We start from the raw sequence: 23716 nt of genomic DNA, 5'->3' as shown, positions 1-23716 counted from the left end.
TGAGTTTGATTTTTTTCTTTTTTTATTTCACTGTCAGTGTGTTATTAAAAATACATTAACACTACTTCTATAAAGGATTTCAAGGGTGGAGTCTGATGCAAGAAACTAAGGTAACTAAGGTTAAATATTATTATTATTATTTTCCTATGGCAACAGTCACCATCTCCACAGAAAATCTATCTAAGCTAAAAGCGTCTTTAAAATTACACTACTACATTACACAGTCTGTGCACAGATGTGCGCATCACCTGCCCCACCTCTAGGGATGACATCATTCGGCTCAATTCCAAATCTGATGATGTAATAACTGCTGAGTGGCTAAGTGCTTGGGGATGAAGTCATCATGTCTGAATTTAATATCAGCTAAGTGGTTCAACAAGAGGACAGCTGCCTCAGCATGCTAGTCCCCTCTTTTTTTTACCTTCCTTTCATAAAATTATAACTTCAACTACAAATCTAAGTCTTTAAAACTACTATTCCTCCATTTCTCCTCCCACCCATTTCTCCTCCTGTTGGGCTGTCCCATTGCACTTTTTCTTTAGTGCTTCTAACACTGTAGCTGGTTTCTATTGTAAACACCTCTCTCTCATTATTTAAGAACTCAAGGTTATTTTGTGCACGATAGTGAATCCATGTTATCCTCCTATTCTCAGCTTTTCTAGCTATACAGTTACAATTAAGAAGGCGATTGGCTGATGATGTGTGTGTGTGTGTGTGTGTGTGTGTGTGTATTAATAATCTGATTAATATTATAGCTTGCTACATGGTACAACTCATCCAAGAAGTCTTGCCTCACTTTTCAGTTTTTTAGTTTTACTTAGGACTAATCAGCTACGATCTAGTATTTTAGTATCTCAGCTAGTATGTTTATCTATATATTGTATAGTTTGTCAGTGCAGGTAGTTAGCCAAGATTACCCACATTAGTTGCTAACTTCAGTAACTTCATATAAATAAGGTAACTTTTTGGTCCAAAAACAAACAAACATGGTGGTAGCCAACACATGGGCACTAAAGATTCAAAATGCATAATCCAGTAGCAACTGTGGCTTCATAACTATGACTTCAACCAATTATTAATTACATTATTGTAATCAATCATCATTAAGATTTCAGTTAACTGATTGATTGAATCATCATTGAATTCTTTCGTAATTCATCATGTTATTTGAAACTGCCCCGCCCGCAAATATACAACACATTGAAAGTTCTGTTAATCCTTTTTTCTAATATGGCAAATAAATACATAACAATGATATAAATACACACAGCCTTGTTATGTAAGGAACTTTCATTACAGGGATAATAATGAGAAACCATGGGCTTCATTCACAGCTGATCTCTGCAATGACTTTACAAGCCACATACATGTTTTCTTATAAATCTGAAGTGCACATCACATTTTTCTGTAACAGAATAATGTACAGTAATGTGTTACTGTACAAAATTTAGTAATCCTATAAAAGTTAGTTATTATAACCGCATTATACTGTTAACACAACTTTGGCTCTTTGCAAGCATCTGCACAGAGAGCATGCTAACACAAAGCTAGCCAAGAACCCAGATTGAGTGCGTACTGGCATCAATTCAGCAGCCAGAGCTTGAATTTCAACAGGTAACAAAAGCACTGATGAGCAGAAGGGCTTGCAGTACCTTATTTCTACCTGCAAAATCACTATGGCGATCACTTTGAATTCTCAAATTTTAGATTTTAAAATTTTGCTTTGTATTGTCAGTTTTGTTTTCTTGGTAAAAACTAAATGGAAGACTGCTCTAAGAGGACAACGACACCATAACAAAACAAAAAAAAGAAGAAATGTACGTTTTAAAAAAGAAAAGAAAAAGAATTATAACAAACAAACTCGAAACAAAAAGGACATGCATCAGGTAAAACGGAACTGTTTATTCGTTTATAAATGATTTATGTTGTCTATTGGCACATTTTAAAAATGAATACTGTTTACTGCAGTTTTGAAATGTTTGTGTTTACTTTTTCTTAGACAGCCAGGCTTTTATCAGTTGTGCAAATCTAAGAGCTGAATCAGTTTGATAGACTGCCTTGAAAACAATTTCTCCAATCCATTTGTCCAAACAGCTGTGTAATTTTCCTCTAGTCCTGAGAAAAATAAGCAACATGACATGATAAAAGCTTCATGAAGACAATAAAATAGAACTGTAGAAAAATGAATAAAATCCAGCAAAGAACTCCAGGTTTTTAAGTTTTTGTTTTCTCATTGTTTTAAGAGCCAGGCAGACAGTTGAAGGGAAATTGCTTTAGCATCTCTGAATCTCTCAGCTGCTTCAAGGACATCTTTTCATATCCCTCAGCAGAGCAGTTAGTAGCAACCTTCTGTTATGCAGAACCAGACCCTGGCTCTTCTCAATAAAGTTTCCAGTAATACTTTAGCTACACATGCAGACAAGCTCTGACAATTACACCTTCATGACTGTCATCAGTATGTAGGATCTTGTCATCAGAACTGGTAAGTCAGGTCAGTCTGGCTCAGAGAGATAGCTACAAGGTGTGTAATCTGATCAGAATACTGCATCATTGTAAGTATTAGAGAGTAGATAGAAATTTGTCCTAATTAGGGAAATTCTGGAAAAAATAATATGTTTGTTCTTATTAAAGCAGCTTATTCCTTATAACTTACGAATAAACCTTCTTTTCTTAATTCCTGCACATTCTCGTGATTTAGAGACAAATATATATATAACAGAAGTTAAACAAGAAAAGCTGTCCTAGAAGCAATACAAGTTCTGTTTAGAGAAATTTAAAGAGAAAAAAAACAGAGAGGGAATATTTACAGCTGCACTGAGTCTTTCCAACATTCTTTCTTGACATGAAGTTAACTTAAAAAGATTTATTTTCTGTATTAGATTGCCAAATAAAAAGCATCTAAAATAATGTTACCCTGCTAGACGTGTAGTATAGGTAGAATTCACAGGTTAGCTGTCCATCACAGGGTTGACACAGAAACAGATGCGCTTCTTTCACACATTAACACCAGATAATGCACTTAACATGACTGTGGCCTGTGGGTGGATGCCCGAATACCCAGAGGAACTCTGCAGAAGCGCAGGGAGAAATGTATAAATGCCTTACAGAAAGACCCCAGGGGAAAGATTGTACAAATGTTTTCTATACTAAAGACTAATGACCCAATATGCTCCAAGGAAATATTTGTAACACTTCTTAGTCATTGGTAGTCAGATTAAATCTCTGTTCCTTGGTCTACAAAGTCTTTTGGTGTCTGAATTGTTGCATATCTGTCAAACATAACAGGGCTCCAGCAATGCATATATAAAAGTTAACTGCCAAATCTTTGCTAGTACCTTTGTAGAGTTCCTGCATTTTGGACCAAGTAGGACATATACACATATACTAACACAGTTCATGTTATTTTGTATTTGGTGTATAAAATGTGTTTGTTGCATGTACCTTAAATTCTTTCCACTCAATATTCAAATTAGGACAGGTCAGTAATCATATCTTAGTTTAACTTCAATCACAGCAGTTTGAGTGTGTATGTATGACACATTTTCTCTAAAGCACTCAGGGAAAAGGTTAATCTGCAGAGGGAAATGATTTGAGTTAGGTGAGGAAAGTTTTCAAAGTGGGACCGCAGAAGTGAAGGAAGAAGCAGATAGATGGCCACAGGAGGTTGAGACAGGAGTCAGGCCACCTGACTGCTGCAGAGTGAGGTGTGGAAAGTGATCACATAAGGCCATTCTGACATATGGCTGAAAGAAGTGATCAGGGAAGGAGATGAGTATACGACTAAAGTTAGTTTAGGAGTGTGTGAGATGAGTTTATGAATAGCTGACGTGTGTGGGTTTGCAGACAGCTGCCTGGGTGTATATATTTCAGTGTCAAGAAGGGAAAGTAGTGCAGTGAAGAGGCGGAAACATTGAAAGACGTGATGGCTGCAGGAGAATAGACAAGAGAACTTGAACAATGACTTGAACTTGTGAAGGACAGAAAGAGCGTTTCTCAGAGAAAAAAGGCTTTTTATGATCCACTGAAGAAAGGAAGAAATTCCAACCAGATTAGTCGACTATAGATTACAAAGTTGAAATTGCAGCATTTTTATAAAATACTGTGAAGTGATAAATAAAAAACTAACCTACAAGAAAAAATTATTCTTGTAAATAACTGAATTTTCAGCTTAAACAAAAACACCAATAACACATCTCATTTCATGTTCTTCATTTTTGTTTCATTCCCATTGTATTTCAGAAGTCAATCTTTCTTTTTTCTTTTATCATAATTACAGACAAGCAATTACTTTATAATTTGTAAAAACATTACCAACAATTTATTATTCTATATGCAGTAATCCATATTAAGCATTGTAACAAATATACCTTTCCCACCCTTGTTTTGCTCCTCCAATAAAAAAGTGCCATCTTCAAAATACTCTTTCATTATGTCAACAAAGCAGCTCATATAAGACATTTTAACTGTTATGATTTGTTTGTTTATGTCCCAAACTATCCAGATAGTCTGCATCAGATCAGACATTTAATCTCATGCAACATTTCACTTCAAGGTTGCTCTATTGTGATGACAGCAGAGGAGAGATGGCAGACGCGGCTGACACTGTAGAGAGGGGGCTTATTTATATAACCTGTTATCAGTGAGGTAGCTTTACCTGAGGTAGAGAGAGAGACGAGAGAGAGGCAGACAGGTAGGGAGAGAGTGGAGTACAAAGTATATGATGGTGAAACTTCAAAGCAGAGACTACAGTCTTACATAACATCCTAGTCAAAGTATTTCTTGAACTAATGTATAATCGCTGTTGAGACATTCATTCTCACACCCAGAGAGGAAGGAGCTGTTATCAAAGATAAACTGCAAGAGAAAAAATGTAGATACAAGCTAGCAGAATTATCACTCCTGCAGGACTCCAAAACTCAAAGAACACGTAAAAAAGGTTTGATTTGATACTTTTTAAATATTCCAGCTAGGTTGCTGTAGAGACCACTGTGGTTTACACCCCATTGTTTTTATTGGTCTCTATCCATCATTCTGTTATGAGATACAATATTTCTGTGTGGCAGAAATAAATAACCCCGGAGCCACTGTGTCATCTGTACCACCACCCCAATAAAAACAAGTAGAGGAACAAAAACCCAACACTCAGGTACCTCTGACAGAGGTGAATCTTTTTTCATCAGCCACGGCTTTTTCCCTGAAAAATATGATTATGAATTATTATTTCATCCTGACTCATTTGTTTTTCAGCTTCAGAAAGTTTGTTGCCTTTTTGTTAAGTGATCAAAAGGAAACTTTGTTCATCCTTCCATTTCATCAGTCACTACTACGTAATGTAGTTAAGATGTAGATGATATCCAAAAGATGGATGAGTTATCATCTCCCTACACTCTGTCTCAAGCTTACAGCCAGGGATTCATAAAAGAGGACAGAATAATAAATCACGTCTTAATGCGTAGGGAGTCAGCATAAGCGCAACGCGTACTGTATTACATATTGTGATATCAACTGATGTATGAGATTTTCAGCATAAATTGATGCAGAAAAGTTTCAAAGGTGCATTAAAATTGACCTAACTACAGTCAATAACCTGTCTAATCCTCAAAATGCATTGCTTCATGTGTTCCCCGCAGAGCTGAGATGAAACCCATCCATTAGATTAAGAGCAGGGATTCTGTACAGGAACAGTTCAGCGCAAAACTAACTTTGTTGTCATCTTTTCACGTGTTTAATAATAGCACATTATCTTTTGTGATGCTAACATTGATGCTAGACTAGGCAGTGGTAATGATATTCAGTATTAGATATATTAGAAGGAGTATGTTTATAACTTCACATTTCCAAATATCACACTTGTTGTTGTGTTCCTAATTGTGATATCATTGTGTCTGATCAATGACCTTTTCAAAAGGTGACTGGACAGGTTGCCTGGAGAGAGGCAGTCTCCATCCACTCATCCATGATCTTCTGTTCATCCAAAGCCAGGTTCTTGGTGGCAGTAGGCTAAATAGGATATTCCAGACATCCTTCCCCAGTTACTCCTGGGGGAGGAAATCCTGTCTCCAAGCAGTCACGGTCCAAATCAGACCGACTGCAATCCTTTAAGGCAGATTGGTAAATATCTGCAAATAACTGTGATCTAATTCAAATGCAGGCAGTTCCATTTAATCGGAGCCTGAACACAACTTGCCTGTGATGTGCCTCTTTGCAGTTGTAGACTGGAGTCAAATGATTACCAGGTGTTTGTGTTCTGGTTACATTCCTATACAAAAGCAAGGTTGCCAAGTGCCTATGTCATTTTGCAGTTGAATCGCCATCTTGCAGCAACTCAATATCATAGTGAATGTGAATTTTTGTTTATATCCAAGGCAGCAGATTCACAACTTTCACTGATTTATCATAGTTAGTTGCTGTATTTTTTCAAATAGATTGCATCTAATTGTCAATTGTATTTCAACTGCAAACTGGTGTCAGTCTGAAAGCAAACAGACTACATCTTATTTCTATTACAATCTTGTTACACCAAAGTACTTCAAAGATAGCAACTGATAGCAAAGCAAACGCAAGCTCACTTCCTACCATTGCATGAGTTTTGGTTGCCTTCTCCAAAGACTGTTTTCTAGTGTGACTGTAGCATAAAGGCTAACAAAGGTCAGGTGCACCACATCCCCTTCACCACAGTTACCTACAGATTTATATGAGAGTTTACATTAGGTCTTTCTCCTTATGGGCCTTTGCTTAATGCGTGGTTTGGTTTGGGCTTAGGTATAGCTTTATTCTATGCTAATCCTATTAGCTTCTGATTGATCCCAGTCTATATAAACTACATACTATTTAGTTGTGGTACTATAGGATAAAAGTTCAGCTGTGTTTACTTTAGTAATAAGGATTAACTTTTACTGTTTATCTCTGTGCTTAGCTTGTGTTAAGGTTCATGCAGTCTGAGTCATGACCGTGTTTATACTATACTCCAGAGCCTTTCTAATCTTTCAGCATGTTCCTCTTTCAAATTACCTGTCTGTGTGGAGAAATCTGTCCCTGGTGCACTGTGGGATGGAGGGGATGAGTCATTGTGCAAACGACTTTCAGTCATGCAGACATCGACAATTAAACATGTTTCACTGAGACTCTTAGGTTTGTCCTGCAGGTGCTGCTTGCATACCAGAATTTATTCCAGACAATTTTAGTGCATATTCCAGACAACCGAATCATCAACTATAGACTGATAAAAAAGAAAGTTGATCATCCACATCAGTCCTGATATTTGTGTCACAACACATATAAACAAACAGATACTAATTACCTCATTTAAATGGGGAATAGAGATTGGCTATAAGTCAGGCTGTGAGAGCTAAAAGGAAAAAAAGATTACTTAGGCGTTGATGCCATTAGAGAGAAAAGGCTTGACATTGGTTAATGGGAATAAACAATAACTTTCTGGGAGTAGAACATGTGGCAAACTCAGTGCCTTCCTAATTAAAGGTCAGTTTTAGACTCTTTAGACATTTTTGTTGTTGCTAGTAACATTTAATTAGTTAGTTTGATGACCCATGAATGAAAGTGCTTCATTTGAATATACCAATTAATCTGTGATGGGCAGCACTATTCTTTGGAAGGCTGAAAGGCTGCAGGCTTTAATTTCAAGCAGCAGGCAGTCTCACTGATTAACAACTATGGAAGGAGGAATTAATCAGCTGATTTTGTGTTTGGTTAGAATGCATGCTGGTAACTTCAGGTCCATTGTCTTACCCAAGGACATTTTTACATGAGAAGGTGCTGGGGAACAAACTGACAACCCAGTTGACAAGCGCCACCTCAGCCATAACTACTGTGATCAATGGATCAAACATATGGCTGCTGTCAGTCTTTTAGACATTTATTTGTTAGCATGCACTAATTATGTAAGTCCATGTAAATCAATACAAAATGTTGAACAATTTGAGGGATATAGCCTGGTAAGACTTCATATAAATGATGCAAAGAGAAGCCAGCAGTTACCTTTCTCTATGGGAACATGAACAGTGCCAAAGCCTACCATGAACTCTGTCATCACTTTCCCATAAATATACACACAGACATGGCACGTACAGTTTCAAGACTACCTAAAATCAGGCCTACAATGTGGGCCTAAAATAAATTTCAATACAAAATAGTCAACAGCCTCAATTCACATACATTTGTAGCACTGTGTAAAACTTCTCCAAATACTTAAAAAATTAAGTATTTAATTTTTTAAGTATCGTAGGTCACTATAGGAAAAGTCATCATTTAAGGCAGAAGGAATGATCTTTATGTTTTAATGTCTTAAAGTTCCCTAAATCAACATTTAGTTAGTGTCTCAGTATATGATAAATTCAGGTTAGCATTAGCTCATCATGTCTGTCCTTTCTCCCAATAATGACCACGTGTATTTTCAAAAGACCAAAAGGCCAAATCAAGCTTTACCAAAGTGTTGTGTGTTTTTATAGCTTTATTTTTAAACAGAACTGGCAGGGAATATACTGCAGTTATGTGCTTGACCTATAGCTCTCCCTCAATAAAAAAAAAATCCAGACAAAACACAGAGTGGTGAAGGTTAGAGTTTATTAACTGTAGCCTTCACCATTCGAACCAATCAAAACTACGCCAGGGGCATTACAACCAAAGAATTATCAAATAAAGGATCCATGCGGGTTACCATGGCAACAGAATGAAGGCCACAGGTTCTGTCTTTGAGAAAAACAACCAGCTCCTGTTAGGTCTGAGAGACCCAGCCTGTAAAGCTAAGACCACCTGGGGGCTGGAGAATGTGTCACTGTGTCTCTGTATGATTCACAGACACAAACAAGAGGTTAAAAACAGGTTCGCTGATCTCTTGCCTTGACATTACCTTTGCTGTCATGGCAACAGAGCGCTGTAGTGCTTCCAAGGCGGAGACCATGGAGAGGATAACAAATGGGGGATGATATGTTGGAAGAGAAGGAGGAGGAATTTTTAGCAGGAGGCAGGAGATTAGTGAAACTGTTAACGGTTACTTGCAGTTCAAATTTGACCCATTTTGACATTTGGCAACAGTGGAAAAAACAAACAAACAAAAAGAGTCCTAAATGTCATCCTTTTTGCTAAAGTTGGAAGACTTTCTTTTCAAATAACCCAAAATACACAACTATTAAAATATTATAAATAATTGTTGTTGAGGTGCAATGGATTTTTGTACAGTGAGACTGTTCCTGATCACTTTTAAACCTTATCTCTTACTACTGATTTTAAATCAATTAGTGTGGGCCACATCAAGGAAAATGGGGGATTTAAATAATCTTGAAACCTTGAAACTGCACATGTCATGTGTTTATTTTTGTAGGACAGTGGTGATAGAGTTCGAGAGGGAGATTGACAGTGTCATGACCACCTTTTCCTGTATTCATGCAAAGACAGGCACCAGCTGCTCATTGAATTACTAAAAGTTTCATTTGAATTTTCATGTTTATGTTTCAGGTGTTATATAATTAGTAAATGTACAATAAAATTATTGTGATAATTTCTTTGCTATGATGACTTTTTAAGATATAAAAGATAATGTTTGATGGTTGTAGTGGTTATACATGGATATATAAAGTCCCAAATCCTAAAATGTTCTTTCCATTTTAAGTTTCAATCAAATGCAATTAAAATCATTATGGCTGTTATGTTTTGATGTCTTAGGTAAAACAGGACATGATATTGTATGATAGTAGACATTTTTCTCTGAAAATGACTGTAAAACCTACAAAATAAAACACTGTCCCTGCTCTCAGAAACATTTATCAAGTATTAATCCTCTGTTTATTAATGCCAGAGAACCTATTTAGGCACCTAAATAGCTTCTAAATAGTTCAAAATAAGGAACAGATACCTAAGACGGAAGTATCGGCCAAAATTGATGCAGCTTACACTGTGAAGGTGTGATATATGAACAGTACTAAGGGTTAACAGAGGTGGGAAGGAAAGGTTGAGACATTACAGCTTTGCTCAGTCATCCTGGTGAGAAAGGAGAGGGAATGGAAAGGAGCCAGAGTGAGATAATGGGCATGAAAAGAAAAGGCTGGCATGACTGCACTGATAAGCTTTTGCTTTCAGTGACGGTTCACAGTTTATAAAGTCTATCCCTTGTTTTCACAGAGGAACAGAGAATATATGTTGAGGTGTGAAAGAAAGTCAAATATGTATATACAATGGAACTGCAGGCAGAGTATGTGGGAGGTTTATTGAAGGAAAATATAATGAGAAATACAAATGAAAGGATTAAACAACAACATTCCAGCATTCCCCTGGGTTCAATTTATGCCACTGCTGATCTATGACTGCAGAGACCCAGGAGACGGAGACAGCGTTAGAGAGAAAGCAAGAGAAGGTGAGTAGTCACAACCGCATGTTCTACTGTTCACAAAACAAAAGCTCGGGTAGCAAGAAGGTCTTTATGGCGAGGGAATTCTGATGGACTGAATGCTAAAAGTACAAGATGCAATAGTTGCAACACATGGCAGTTTAACATGTATGAGTTTATATAGTTATGCAGCTCCACAGTATTCTACAAGTAGTCTAAAAAGGTGCAAAACACTGAATTTTAGCTTGTGGATGAGCAAACTCTAAATTTGTTTCAGAAATAATGATCAAGTCTGTGCATTAAGTATGAATGCTTCTTTAAAACAAATACTGTACTTTCTACACTGCACAGCTGATGTTTTTTTCTAGACCTCTTGCCTCAGGCTACATTCTTGTTTCATTTTGGGAGTTAGGAAAGTTATCTTCATGCTTAGATCTCACACAACACTCCTCGAGTCTGGTCTGATTTTATTGTACTATCAAGGAGTTTGACACAAGTAATAAAGATGAAATATAATTTGGCTAATCATTTGTCTACTCTAACCTACTGCATATGATACATTCAACATTATAACAGTAAATCCTGCTATGTAGGATCATAGCACTGCTCAGTTAGAATGGATTGTAGAAAATCCATACAATGGCTGATGATGTGTGAAGAAATGTGTGAATGCACTCAGTAGTAGCTGTTGAATTATTCAGAATAAGCTACTGTAGACATTCATCTCTGAGCAAAAATGAAAAGCCAAATTTGTTTTGTGGATTAAATCTCCAGTCTGCCACTCCATCATTTTTATCACCTTGTATTTCCACTGTCGCTGACAGAGACAGAGGAAAGGTGCGGCTAATGGTCTGCAGAGAAGCGGGCAGAGGAAGATTACAAGAGCAACCAGACAGTGAGAGTGCTGGAGTGATGGGAATTTCATGTGGTGCTAACCTGGACTTCACCAATATGTCTCCTAACAGGGATCAACAGGTAAACTGTATTCTCAGATACATATTGATGCAGATGCATTATGTATGTGTCATATCGCAAATATATGTAAATTGCGAACGGCATTCGTGGAATCTATTTTCTGGTGTTCTTACTATCATTTACTTTGAGACAGTGACTCATGTATTTGAAGAAGCATGTTCATAAGCCAGGATGCGGAGGAGAATTTTCAAATGTTGTAAAATGATCATTTGCTAAATCAAACCAAGTAGATTTGGTGCCTAAATCTAGCAAAAACAAGTCACACAATACAAAAAATAAAATACAAATCCACTGACTCAAACAGAAGCCTGCTGAGTGAAAGTCTAGTGACAGCTGGCCTCCATTAATCTAAATGTCTTTTTAATTGTGTGGAATCGTGCTTGTGGAGAAAGAAAATGTGTTTCTTTGGTACTCAGTTTTTGTAAGAACCTAATTGAACCCAGAGGAAAACATCCTTTTGAGTTCCCCATCCCACTTCCTACATCTCCTTCCTCTTCTTGTATCTCTCTCATTCAGCCACTTTCTGTGAAATTCTTTTTTAAAAACAGATAAAAACTCTCCACTTGCTCGTTGCTTTTTCTTTCAGATGCTGCTCTTGTTACTCTCTTTTTGTACATTCCCTGTGGCCAGCAGTGGCTTGCCATGAAGAGTTATCACTCACTCAGACACACACACACACCCTTGATCCCTGATCCCAGTTTCTCATGAACATGTTGTTAAACTGCAGAGCTCAAATATCCTCACTCACTCCCACTTCCACCCTTTGCCGTTTTTTTCATCATATTTTTCCATCTGACTTGGTCTGATCCACACACTCACAGCTGCACACATCATCTCAATATAGATGAAGAAAAAAGTACAACATATATATTTTTTCTAAATTAATAATGAGGACTTTTAATATGCCATAACCGATTACACCGTTAGATGCCACAACATGAATGCATAAAGGGGAATTTATGTATATTTGACCTCCCTTGCCCCTTTTTCATGAGCCAGCGTTCTTCAGATGGGATGCTCCGATCCAAACAGCCAGGGGAGCTTTATAAGAGCACAGCTGGAGTTATGATGATCATATTCGGGACATCCACCCTCACTGACATCAAACAGTTTCAAGATTAGACAAAAACCCTGTTTGAAACAAAGAGAGTAATCTGAGCTTGGATTACTTGCACATGCATTGACCTCATAGATTAAAACTTTTGCCGTGTTTAATTTGAGTAGTCACCACAGAAAATGATGAAAAGCATAATAACCTTCAACTTCTCACTGACTTTACAATTAAAGTGCTTAAAGAGCTGTGCTCCCCGAAGAAGATGGATAATCTGCCTTCTTTCAGTTAACTAGATGAAGCGTATTTTCATGTGATTTTCACATTGTCTATAATGAACTGCCTTTAGAGAACAAATTAAACTGACTGGATGAAACGATTAAATATTCTTTCTAGTTCAGCAAGTGTCAGTGTTTTGTTGATCATACAGACATTTTGGGTGGAAGTTAGACGTTTGGATGTTTTATTGCTTTGCCTAAATGTGAGCCCTATGATACTTAGAGTTCAAAAGAGAACCCAAGTGCATTACATAAAGGATTTGTTTCAAGGGCACAAAACTAGCTTTAATAACCGATACAAATCACACAGCAGGGGAAGAACTGCAGAGGGAACAGACACAAAGCACAGCAGGAAGATATAAAAAACTAAACAAGACATAAACAAAAATGAAAAGGAAAGGAGATTAGACTGTACACCACATTCATGCACATATATAAAGAAACGAGCCGGAGAAAGCAAGACAAAGAAAACAGACACTGAAATAGAACACTGGGCTCATTGGATAAGAACATGCAGGTGAAAGGAATTAAGGCTGAGATGAGACAAACACAAATGCAACCCCCCCCCCCCCCCCCCCCCCCAAAAAAAAAACGAATGGATTAGGAGTGAAGCAAACACTGGAGATATTTACATGAATCCCAATATTCACAGTCTATTTGGTTTTGAAACACCAAGTAGAATAAAAATAGTCAACAAAAACACCTCAGTGAGAACACAGAGGATAAAAATGTAGGGTTTCAGAGGGGTAGAATGAAACATTTCATAAGCCAATCAGAATAAAGGTTGCACCATATAAATGGTCTTGAGAGCTTGAAAAGAAGGCAACTGGGCTTTTTTAGATTTTTGAAGTTTCTCCTCTTCTCTAATGTTGTGCCATGCATTTGTAAAGTTGCTGCTTGGTTCATCCTATATAGAGCTCAGGGCACACTCACTGTACTCTACTGTGCCACACACACTGTGTTGTTTAGCCTGTATCACTGCATTTAAAGGAGAAAGGACCGTGACTTGGCTGCCTGAGAAACTACAAAGACATACTATGCAAACGATTCAACCACATTACTTCTTGGCTGCATGTTTTGGTGTTCCTTTTTTTAATCAAATCAAATGGATGTAAGCTTCTGCCCTCTTACATCAGAGAGTTAATCACAAAACCTTTTAAACCACGTATTTACGTATGTCACGTTCAGATTAACTGCATCTGCATCAGTGGATGTAAACAACAGATATGAGGAACGCTTTTGTTTTAAAAATAAAACAGAATACAAAAGTCAATGATGCAGTAAGTCCTTGACAAAAACCCACACCATAATAAACCCTATTGTTAAATTACAATTTGATCAGGGTTTTTAGCATCCATATCCATAAAATACATCTGAAGATATATACATATTATTAAATGCAATGATATTAATTTGACGAAATTGAGAAAATATTATATCAGTGTGCTACACCACTGATAATAGGTGTAATATCTTTTTAGATGGTCTTTGAACCTCAGTTGTGCTAGATATCCTGGAACTCACATATTAGCATGTTCCAGAAAAATCCAGGAAAAACAGGATTTATTTTGTTCTCAGCAAGGTAGAGCCATTCAGTTATCACTAGCAATCAAACAGAAAAACACTTTCATGGATAGAGCTCAGTTCCACCATCTTGGATAGCTAACTCGGGGTATGTTGGTCTGCTACAATATTCCAAGTGGTAAATCTGAATTAAGGGGACGTTCCATAAAAAAATGAACTGCCTTTCAACTCGGAATACAGAAAAATCATATTTAGCAGCTCTATTGCTCCACAGTATTAGCTGCTAAATACAATTTACCTTGATTTAAAAGTTCAATTTTTACACATTACGATAACTTAACTTAATGAGATTATTTGCCTCAGTGTCATAGAGTTGAGTTTTCTTTCCTGTGTTGAGATGAAAGGCTCTTTGGAGTTCTCGGCTGCCAGGCTCAGTGTATTAGCAGCTGAAGCATGCAGTCATTGCAGTTGGTACTGAAGAGGCTGTTTGCATGCACATAGCTGCTTGTGTCACAGCTTTATTTGCATATCAAAGATTCAAAGTGAACGCAACTGTTCACTTTCAGACTTTTATCTCTAACAGCTGAGGCCAGAGTAAGACAAATATTACACTTCTAACAAATTGTTTGTGTGGCTGGATGGTTCAGCCTATTTACAGTTAGCTATTACTCCAAAACAAAATCCTCTATGGGTAGACGTCAAGCCTGCAAACTGAAGCCAATTTACTTCATTTGAGATTCTATTAACTCTCACTCTGACACTACTAATCCGTCCTCCTCTGCTTCTTGTTCTCTCTATTTAGAAGTGTCGACCTGGATTTGAGGGGGTAAGTGTGGGCTAAGAACTGCAGCGACAGCAGAGACAGGCAGCTGCTGTGGGCATAGCAGAGGGTCAGTGCTGGTTTGTCTGAAACACAGATGACATTGACAGGAAAGACAGTGTGACCGGCTGGTCATACAAAAACACTGACAGTTCAGCAGACTGAGGATGTGTTAATGTGCTGATGCTGCATCAGAAATGATAAAGCACTATCGTCTATTTTGAAGGGTCTGATAGAGAACTGAGTTATTAGCCCCTTCATATCCCCCTCTGCCTTCTAGCATTCTCAGAAGGCAGAATGCTAGAAGGCAGAGGGCTGATGCTGTCATCATCCATTGTAATCAGTAATAGAACACAACACAGATTTAGTGGTCATCTAGCAGATGTGTAAAGAAATATGCAAAAGGCTAACTTTGTTTTTGACCCAAACCATATTTTTATAGTCCTAAGAAAGTCCTGTTGTTGCCTAGCTACATTCAGCTGCTCCCTTGCCACCTCTCATGGTAAGGGAGCAGCTGAGTTTTTCTGCAATGCCAAAGGGGACTTGTGTCTCCATCTGGGATTGAACAAACAACCTTTCACTTGCCATGCAAATGTGTTGAACTCTACACCCTTGGAAGCGTAGGACTGTGCAAAGTGATGTCAGACTGACGTATTTCATAAATCATTTTTAAACATACAATTTTGGCCCACTGAAGGGGTTACTTTTTTGTACTTTTTTGACCTCCGTGTACGGGCTATTTAGTGGTTGTTGCGGACGTCTTTTCAATGTCAAACTTAGACTCATTTTAGATGTTGTTTTTATAATGCTTCTACATGTATAGGCTCTGTAGTCACATGTTTCCAGAGAATGGAGGGAATGTTTTCTGTACAGAAACATTGTGAAGGAATGCATAATGATCAGCGGACATCTCCAAAATGGCGCTGGGGTCTTGAACTAAAACAAAAGCAAGCAGCTGGTGGATTTTGAGCAGAAATGTCCCCAGCTTCTTACAAGTAAAGACAAGAACTGATGAGCAGATAGTCCAGTTCCTACATACACACTTGCACAAACTTCTCGTATTTTCCATCACAACTTATCTTAGTCTTGCTGCCAATCACAAACACACTCACTTCCTCTTACAAAGCTCTTCACAATAAGACAGGATACCAACTTCACTAAAATAAAAAGGAATCATATATAATGCAAATGCTCTTTTAAACTTGTTAAAAACATTGTACTTCTTTAAAAATTAATTCCAAAATTTTTCTAAATACTTTAACCATTATTATTTTACATTGTAACATGTAAAGTAGCAGGATTTCAGTGTTTTTAAAAGTTCCAAAAATTTGAATAAATGAAAGTTTTAACCTGGTTACAAACAAATAAGTCGATTAATTTAAATAAATAAACCAGTTAAAGAAAAAATGGAAAATTAAAAATAACAATCAAAACAAAAACAAAAAAACTCCACTTGTACTGAATAAATCAATAGGTAACCACATAACCCCAAAAAAATCCAGTCCAAAGTTCAAATGTTGAACATCATGTTGACGTCCAGGTTTGGTCATGTTGGACGTCCAAATTGTGGACCTGGTTTGGACGTCATATAGATGTCCAGAATCTGTCAAGGACTGATGGACCAGATATAGACACGATCAGCACATCTATCCGACATCCAATGTTTAGTGGGCTAGTCTCAACCTAAAAAGACCTCTATAAAGGACACTGTATAACCTGTATATTGACTGGTACCTATGTAGCAGGTTCACCTCTAACTGGGAACTCAGTGCTTTTTACTACAAGGCACATTCAGCCATCTAGTATGGAAATTTAAAGTTAAACACTTTAAATGCTAAAGTTTAATTTCATTTTTGGATGAACTTTGGATCAGATTTATTGTATCTGTAGAGTGCAGAGTGAAAAGTATAAGACCCAAGGAATGGCCAAGTCTAAAGATTTTATGTTTTGTTTTCCTGTATCTGTGTTTATTGACTCAGACACACACACATGCACACACCCATGCATGCATACACACACAGAGAAGAGCTGTAATGTGCTCTAATGATCTAGTTTCTTCACCTACAGCTGCTTCTTAATTGCTCTCCCCTGGAGAGCACGGAGGCTATCGACCCGTTCGACACAATAGTGGAACTCATCTCAGTCTTACAAATATATAAGGAAACAAAAGGTGGAAACATTGAGATTAAAACATCTCGTCAAGGCCTCCTGAAGAAATGATCATGTCTACAGTAACCCTTTTTTTGTACACGTGTTCATGTATTTACACATCTGCTAAGATCTATTCCTATGAAATCAGATATCAAGTTAATTTTGACATGATCATATTTGCAAAATCCAAGTTTGCACAAATTGATTTTTGGTTAGTTTTTTAATGTAATATTCATTGTATCACCTTTGCCTCAAAAGAAATATTTTTTGCTGATGTTGCCTTACAGAAAAAAAGACTTCTGTGCATAGTTTGAAGTTCTCTCTATGTCTACATGGGTTTCCTTTGGGTGCTCTGGTTCCCACCCACAGTCCATACATCCATACATCTAACTGGTGATTTTTAAATTGACCATAAGTATGGATGCAAGCATGAACGTCTCTCTCCCTGTGTTGGTCTTGTGATGAACTGGTGACTTGTCCAGGTGAAACACACACACCTCTTCCCCAATTTCAGCAGCTACAGGCTGCAATTTTCCTGTTTTTAAATTCAAATTCAAATGTATTTATATAATTTTACTTATGTAGCACCAAATCACAACAACAGTTGCCACTTTATATAGTAGGGTAAAGACCCTACAATAACAACTGGTTAAATAAATATGGGTTGATAGATATAACAATAACTTTTTTTTAAAATTTCTGTTTGACATTAAAGACTTGAATAGACAGAGTGGGGTGAGATTAGAAATATTTTTCTTTAGCTGCCTAAAAGAATATGAAATATTTCAGAATGTGTGCCATCAACCAAATCCCTTGCAAATAGACAGAAAATAGGTTTAATATTTGGGGCAAGCTGATCCAGCAGAGAAACAGTTTCTAATTATTATATGACTCAGTTATATTATTCTTAATATTAATGATTAAATCTCCGATTTAAATCCCCCATTCTGCGTATTCTATTGATGCTCATGAATTAAATATTTTGACTAAATTGTGCCTAGCCTTTAAGATTAAGAAACAGACATGGCTATTTTTGTATAATGCAACTTATTAAACAACCCAATGTGTCAATTAAATGCTCAGAGAAGTGCTAAATGGGATCACAACCTGGTAGAGTTGTGGCTTTCACCAATCATCAAGCACCAGTTGGGTTTTTCCTGCTCTTTAACATCAGGGAGCTATAATGAACTCAGTTTGAGTCTGTGCAACACAATGAGGCAAACATATTTGTAGATGCAACACAAATAGTGAGATTGGAGCTATTCAGTAGTGTTTTCAGACGATATTTCACAGTTTCGCCATAGAACAGACTTTGGTTTTGTGTGAAACATGTTGGTGTGGGTTGGATCTTAATGCTGCAAGAGTTTTTGTGCCTTTCAGCATCGCTTTGGCTCTGGGTTGAAAAGTGATTGTGGTCTGACATCCCGTCTTCCACTGGCAGAACATTTCAGTCATGAAAATATCTCCAGCTTTTGTTTATTTCCCAGAGAGATTTTGCAAGAAATAAAAAGAAGCTGTTTTCAAGTCAGGAGCATTCAACTCAGTTCACCTCTCAGGATTTGATATACTTGCAAGATGAACAAAGAGGTTTAAAAACAGGGAATATGTGAAGTCAAAATCAGAATTAGACTTGATAGTTTACTCTCCATCCAGGATTCAAAATATTTATGTATTTCCATTCATCTTTATTTGCAGCAGTAGCTCTGAGAAAAGAAGATAAAATGCTGATCTAACACGTGGCCTTTGGGAAAAGGCATCCCAAAAGCCCCCTGTCAAGCTTTAGCTCAAAGCTGCTGTTTTCACAGCCAGAGATCAAACAGCTGACATGAACTCAATACAAACTATTTTAAGATCAAGGACTTTATATGAAGGCTGAGTTTTAATAGGGTAACTAAAATTGCTTAATATTTTAACAGAGCATGACCAGTTTACACTGAGCAAAAAATCTAACAGCTCAGAGAACACATTTTAAATAAACACTTACATTAAAGTTGCATTCATCTCATAAACTAGTACTTTTATGAGACGTAAAAGTGAAAGAAAATATCTGCATTACCACCAGTCAAAATATCAGTATGACTATCGAATTATCCCCAAGTTGACCTGCCTGCAGAAGCAGAATTGAATAAGTAATCTAAGACAGAGGTTTTAAAAGCTGAGGTCTCTTAGTGCTGCACCAACAAATTAAATGATCTAGTCAGTTCTACAGAGCATTGAACATTCATGACTTTCAAAGGGGAGGTCAGAGTTCCTTTCATTGGTTTTGTGTTCAAGGGCATGTTATGTGAGATGGAAACTGAATCCACCATTGGGATTCCAAAATAAAAGACCACAGTAAGAACCACCAGGAAATGCTACTTACTGTCCTTTAAATGCCAGTATGTCACTGTTAGCCAGTTTGGAGTGCAAACTTCAGGCTATCTCATTGAAATTATTGTTGAAGCTTTTGAGGCAAGTCTGGTTTATTTTAGTTGCTTTATTTTAATCTTATGATGTGTACTGGATCATAATTTTTCTGTATACGCTGAATTTTACTGCTGGGTAAAACCCCAAAAGGTTCGATTTCTTTTAAGGACAACAGTATTTTTGTTTGGCACGATTCTCTAATGAAACTAAAGCACTTAAACCTTGCAGGGTTAACCTTGTAAACATCAAGTGTATCACATTTGATGCATATAGTTTGGGGAGTTTTTGAGACTTTTGCATTATCAGTGTGAAAAACCAAAATATATTGCACAAAACATATTTTTTCATCAGAAGGTTCAATAAAGACTCCAATTTCAGGCCTTATCGCTGTTGGTTTGTATTTCATGTTTACTGTGGTGGCACATTTCTTTTCTGATGTATTAATCACATATTTTAATCAAATCACATTAGTAATAGTAATATCAGTTTCTCACTTTAGTATAGCAAGATCACTCCTGGCACCAGCTGTATGCATAGATGTAGAATGTTATCATAAATGGGCTCCAAGTTTTATTGCACCTTAACAGTGGACTTATTGTAGACTTGAAGATCTCCAGACATCCTGCTCAACGAAGGTGATGGGAGGTCGTAACTTTCCTTAGAGTGGGAGGGGGTCAAGGATGAGCTGGACTGAAGGTATACGTGATGTGCTGTGGAATGTTCTTTGTTTGAGAGTGTCTGTGTGTGTATAAAGATGAGCAACCCCACTCAAATTTCAGATATCATCCTAGTGTTTGGCTGGGATGTTTCTCTCCACATTGCAATTTGTTTATTAAACCCACTTCAAATCATACTCACTGGGTTTGTTGCAAGTTATTGTTAAAATTTCCACAACATTACCTGTACAAACCTGCTTTTTTCTGTTCTTTCTTTCTAGTTTTCATCATCTGTTTTGTTAATCTTTTTCTGTTTCTAGTCTAGTTTTATGTTGTATGACCCTCTGGAAAGTTCCCTGGAATTTGGCCTTCATCTGCCCCTCATCTGGGCTGCTTATCTAACTACTCATCTAATCTAACTACCCTCCAAGCAGTAAATTAAAGATTTGTGTTTTACATTGTCTTCTAATGTTGTTTATTTATTTCCTGTGAAATCACTACATAAATGACAAATCCTAAACATGTGATTTAATTCCATCATCCATGAAGTCGCTGGGTTAACCTTTTTGCTGGATGTTGGGCAGTTCTCCGGACGCCTACAGACCTGGGCCACTGGTGGCTCATGCTGGGAAGGCAGGCCTCTTGAGCTCTTGCCCTTTGGCTGTGGATGCTCTGTCTGGGGCTCTTTTCTTTCTTCTGTTGGAGTGGGATTGTCATTGGAACATTTGGGTCTTCAGTACTCTTGAGGGGCTCTTGGAGGATAGCTTAAGTCTCTTGGAGCGTTCTCTGCCTAGTTCATTTGGTTTTTTGTCATTCTCCTGTAGCTCAGGAGGTAGAGCAAGTTATTTATTAATCAAACATTAATACTTAGCAACCCCAAATTGCCAAGCATGAATGTATGTGAATGTTAGATAGCAACCACTTAAGCATAGAAAAAGTGTAAATAGGCGAATGAGACATGTTGTATAAAGTGCTTTGGGTGCCCTGGGAGAATAGAAAAGCGCTACAAAAGAAACAGTCCATTTACCTCTGGCATTGTTACACAATATACATATTAATGTGAAAAATAAAAGAAAATAAATAAAAGTAATTGACTAGCAAGAAGAACCTTGAAAGAAAACGTTTTGGCACCACAGGGCAGTCACATCATGATTCTACTTGCTAAAACTACTGGAAAGGAGAAAAAAAAAAAATGTTCATGTGGACATAAATCGCCCAGCCAGTCCATGCAGTCATTTGGACAACACACAGCTGGTGTACTTCATTCTGCTGAGGAGCTCGTAGCTTTAAGGCAGTGAGTCAGAAAAACTCAGCAGTCACTCTTCGCCTGCATGATCTCTTTTGGTTGTGTATTTATTTGATTGGATTTATTTTAGCTGTCCTCATTCCTGTGGGAGCCGAGCAAAGTAGCAGGCATGACGATAGCAACACAAAGAGAAGGCTATATTTAAAATCCTACTCATAGCTTCCAAACTGGAGTATATTTAGAGCAGCTGCACAATCAGTGACCATTTACCAGCCTGTTTCTGGGCTTACACACATCAACTGCACCCTGCCCATGTTTGCAGAAACTACTGACAATCAGTAACAAAGCATTTATTTTGAGGATGAAATGTATGTGCATTTTAAGTATATAAACAAAGACAGTCTTAGTTTACCGGCTTCCAGCTTTTAGTTGTTACATATGAACATTTTCCTAATGTTATTATATTTGTCCAAACAGGCTGCAAATGATTTCTTCTTTCCAAAATGCAGCACATTTTGTTCACATACATTGCACAAATAACTTCTGTTAAACCAGCTATGATAAAAATACAAGTAACAAAAAAGGCATCAGAGTTATGACATTACAGACAATTATTCTGTGAATCCAATCTCTGAATCCAACTATGCTGCAGCTCCTCAGCACCAAGATTAAAATATGAGAACATAGTGGAGAGCATACGCTTTAGCCAATCAGCTTCATCACAAGTAATATTAAGATCCACTTAGAAAGAAAAGGGAAAGGAAAAAGGAGCTCCACTCATCATCCAGAGGGCTCTCCACTGGATCGGTCCATCATTCATTCACCAACCTTCTCTAATGTTTTACTCTTCAGTGCTTTTCTTAATAGAATGCAAGGAAGACAAGTCTATTGCAATGATACGCAAGCCAAAGAAGTCACTGTAATTAAAATGCTGATGTGCATGTGTACAATCTTCACCTGACTGATTAGCTACTTTAGGGTGATAAGCAAAGAAAAAAAAACATTAGTACATTCTCAGGTCTGCTTATTTTTACTGTAAAGTCAAGATTATAGGCCTGGAGCTTATGGCAGTGTGTGACACTGCAAGCACTTGAAGAGCTGACCTGATTTTCATGCTGTTAAAATATAAAATATGTATTTATTTTCAAAATAAGTATAAGGTGACAATTGGATCCCAGATCAATAAAATCTGATCAGTTAAATTTTAATTTGCACCAACAAGCTGAGATGTTTCCTTTGTTGTGGTTTTAAAGATGAAGTCAAATCTTTAAAAACCACATTTACAACCTTCAAATACATTGGATTTAAAGTTTGAAACATCATATTATAATATAGTTTTAGTATAGTATAGTTTCCAGAGTGCACTATTGCAATAATATTTTTAGTAGTGTGAGACTTTGAGTGCTGAATTAATAAACAGGAACTGTGTTTCTCTGATATTGAGTGAGAGGACACATGTAAGCCATAAATGTTCACTTTGTGATTCATGGCATGCTTCTCTCTGCAGGGCTTGTATTGGAGCCATCTTCACTTTGTACTTGAATCTTTGCCTTTTTTTAGTCTTTAGAGAATGAGGCTGGGTGAGTGAATAGTCAGCATGTTCACGTTCCTTCTATACAACCATAATTTAAATGTTCTGCCTTTCTTTTAAAATGAATTGTGAAATTGTTTGTAGATCCTCACAGTGGCTCACACGGTGGTTTTAAAGTCCAGTCTTTGCCATTTCAGTGTTTTACAGTCAAGTCAGGATGTTTTTCAGCGGCTCACCTTGACTCTGATGCATTCTGGGAAGCCGATTAAATTATCTAGCATCAGTTTAAGCTAAAGTGGCAAAACAAAGTCTGTGTATGTCAGCGTGAGTTTTTCACATGCATCCAAGAACATCGAAAGAGAAGATGATAAAGAACGATGACGGAAAAAGACAATCACTATGGTAACAAGGAGAAGAAAATGCCCATTTTCCTCTGCTCTCCTCTCTAATCTTCCAGATAACACAATCGCCCCATGTCCTTCCTTTTATCAGTGTATTTCATGTGTGTCCTGCCCTCACACCCCAACTGCCTTATGTGGACATTTAGTAATTCCGTGTTGACACAGTAAGGAAATGTTAGAATATTCTAAGACAATTAGCTCTTCAGTGAAAGCGTCTGGGAAAAACTTTGGGGCTAAGCACCATGATGAACAGTATGAAAACTGCATCTTGAAGTCCAGATGGGCTGTTATTTCTGCACCTCATTTGTGATGTTATCAGGGCCTCGTGCTCCATTTGC

General features: G+C 37.3%; 1 protein-coding gene across 1 annotated transcript in view; it reads left to right on the top strand.

Moving 5' to 3' along the window:
• The first annotated feature begins 10035 nt into the window (after positions 1–10035).
• The window catches only part of si:dkey-183c6.7 (urea transporter 2), a 35916-nt gene continuing 22235 nt past the window's right edge, over positions 10036–23716 (top strand). Inside the window, exons 1-2 of the mRNA XM_025900254.1 lie at positions 10036–10366; positions 11164–11314. The gene's annotated coding sequence lies outside the window, so the exon portion shown is untranslated. The remainder of the gene's footprint in view (positions 10367–11163; positions 11315–23716) is intronic.

Source organism: Oreochromis niloticus, linkage group LG3 (genome assembly GCF_001858045.2).
Source record: "Oreochromis niloticus isolate F11D_XX linkage group LG3, O_niloticus_UMD_NMBU, whole genome shotgun sequence".
NCBI classification, from domain to species: Eukaryota; Metazoa; Chordata; class Actinopteri; order Cichliformes; family Cichlidae; genus Oreochromis; species Oreochromis niloticus.
This window is presented reverse-complemented; position numbering and strand designations above follow the sequence as displayed.